Source organism: Mauremys mutica, chromosome 14 (assembly GCF_020497125.1).
Source record: "Mauremys mutica isolate MM-2020 ecotype Southern chromosome 14, ASM2049712v1, whole genome shotgun sequence".
Classification (NCBI taxonomy): Eukaryota; Metazoa; Chordata; order Testudines; family Geoemydidae; genus Mauremys; species Mauremys mutica.
This window is the reverse complement of record NC_059085.1, coordinates 5,462,915-5,465,614: the sequence shown is the minus strand read 5'-3', so window position 1 is coordinate 5,465,614 and position 2,700 is coordinate 5,462,915. Positions and strand designations below refer to the sequence as shown.

Here is a 2,700-nt window from a genome sequence, read left to right as displayed (position 1 = left end):
CAGGAGACCGGGGATGCTGCAAACATCTGATCAGCAGCAGGGCACTGCCCTGCCAGCCCCCGCTGCCCTCGTCACCGGGCAATCCCACTGCCATGGCTCTGCCCAGCCCCAGCCGCTCTGCCTGGGGAGCCCAAAGCACCTGGCAAACATGAACAAATTCACGTTGCAGGCGGGCACCATTGTCCCCGTTTTACAGATGGGGAAACAAGCGCAGAGAGGCTCAGTCCTGAAGCCGGGCAGCACATCAGTCAGGAAGAGAACTCAGAGTCCTGGCTCTCCTGCTCTACGCATACAGCGCTGCCTCTCACACACAGGTGGGGAATCCTGTGCATGGCCTAATGCGGTTGCTCCTCCCACCTCTCCCTTCAACAGCCATTAGGCATAAAATGATGGAGCAGGTGTTTGAAGTTCACGCTCGTCCTCAGTGATGCGCTCCAGGGTGTGCGACTAGAGCAACACAGAGAAAGAGACTCACTTAAAGCCCGGCCTGATACAACATACGCCAGGCACAGTTTGTCCACCCGCCCCGTTCACTGCATTAGATTTGTACAATGTGGTCATTCAAGCAACCAACAAAAACCCATTGCCCAGTAGCTGGTCTTTACCCAAACTCAGGTATTCAAGCCCTGTCTACACTAGCTATTGGAAGCACTCAGCCCCAGGTCCATCACCACACTGCAGCAGGCACTTTACACAGTGTATGGGCCCATGTTAGACAGGAGCTCTCCCTTGGTCCCGGTGCCCTCTGCTGAAGGAAGGCGACCATGAGGATATTTTCACTAGCACAAGCTTGAGCTATAGCTCTCCAAGTCCACCTAGCATTTAGATGTTACTCACCCACCTCAGCCCAGCCTCCCTCCCCTTTCAGCCCTTACAGACACGGAACCCAGCCAGCACTATCAAGGCTTGCAAACTGGTTTCCTAACTTCAGAGGAAGGAATGCCAACCTTGCCCCAAAATTAAGTTCATGGAACTGAACTAGATGATCTGGGCATTTCCCCATCGAGTGACTGAGTGGTACACCTGAGAACGGACATGTTGGGTCTTAGTCCAATTAGTAATGGGGCAGGGCAGAGCGTCCTGTCCCAAACCACACCACCCTGTCCACCACTGACCAGTTCCTCCACGGACAGGCCAGGGAAGGCCTGAATGCCACGCAGGCTGACTGCCTCAGCCCCAGAATTGGTCCCTTTTCGGTCAGGAAACAGGCATGATGAGAAAGTTCATACTGTAGCCAGTCTGGGGGTGAACAAGGCCTTTGGCTGCAGGGCTCTTAACGCAGCACATATCACATTGGTTTTTAAGCCATTAAATAATAGGCGGTGAAGGGGAAACATTTTCTCCCTACACCCCTTCCGATCTATGTTCCAGCATCCTCCCCTTCCCCCACTTCTAAACCCACCTAGCTGAGCCTGGACTGTACCCTGGTAATACAATTCCTTAGGCTGAGATACTGGTACATCATGAAATCCAGCTCCAAGCCAGACCCTTCCCCACCCTGGCCAGATGTGACTCTCTACAAGGAGCTGGTGATCTGAACGCTGTTCATGTGGCTCCTGATGATCTCAGAGTCCCTGAAGAGCAGATTCTGCAGTGCCCAAACCAGCACCCTGACGGAAGGAGAGAGCAGCACCTGCTCTCCCATGGCTACCAATGGCTGGCAGCCTGTCAAGCAGCAACTGACACAGCAAAGCTGGTGAAAACCTCAGCTGAGGAAGAGCCTTCTGGGGCTGTGCATTTCACACTGCAGTCCCACGCCCCTCCACATAGACTGGCATACATTTCAAAAGGCTGCTCCTGCACTGGCCAGGAATCAAACGCTGGCCGCCCCCAGGGCAAGCGAGAATTCTGCACTGAGCCACCAATATCCCAGCTGCAGGAAAAGGCTGCACCAGTCGTTTAAGGACTGAGCCCTGGTCTACATAGCATTTAGATCGACCCAGCTACGGCACTCGGGGGTGTAAAACATTTACACCCCAAGCGCTGTACGTAAGCCGACCCGACCCCGCTGTAGATGCAGTTAGGTGAGCGAAGGAATGCTTCCAGCGACTTCGCTAGGGCCACTCAGGGAGGTGGATTAGTGACACTGATGGAAAACCCCGACCATCGATGTCAAGAGCATCTCTGGTGCTCAGGTGGCACAGCTACAGATGTGCTTCCATTGCCCCCATAGTGCAGACAGGCCCAGAGTGCCACGGATCCCCCCGGGCCAGGAACTGCTAGTCACATACACTGAAGCTGCTACATCAGCAACTGAACAGAGAAGGGCTGGGGCCATTAAAGAGCCCTGTGCCAGAGGTTTCCCTTGGGGTAAGGTGTGATCTAGTGAGAACAGCACCATTGCAACACTAGAAGTGTGATTCACAGAGGTTATAGTATTTCATGTGACTGCTCCTCTGCCCTGGTGCTAGAAATCTGATGCAACAGGTTTCCTAATTGTTTAATCAGTCCCCTGGAAAGGACGGAGGGTTAGGTTGGTGCAGGGCAATTATTTTAATTAAGCAGCAAAGAATCCTGTGGCACCTTATAGGCTAACAGACGTTTTGCAGCATGAGCTTTCGTGGGTGAATACCCACTTCTTCGGATGCAAGACTGAATTATTTTAATTAAGAAAAAGACACCCTGCTCTTGCATTGGCCGGGAATCGAACCCGGGCCTCCCGCGTGGCAGGCGAGAATTCTACCACTGAACCACCAATGC

General features: G+C 53.4%; 1 non-coding gene across 1 annotated transcript; it reads right to left on the bottom strand.

Annotated features, from left to right (window-relative positions):
• Window positions 1-2,629: 2,629 nt before the first annotated feature.
• On the bottom strand, window positions 2,630-2,700 carry TRNAG-GCC. The gene has a single exon. It is a non-coding gene; the product is annotated as a tRNA-Gly (tRNA).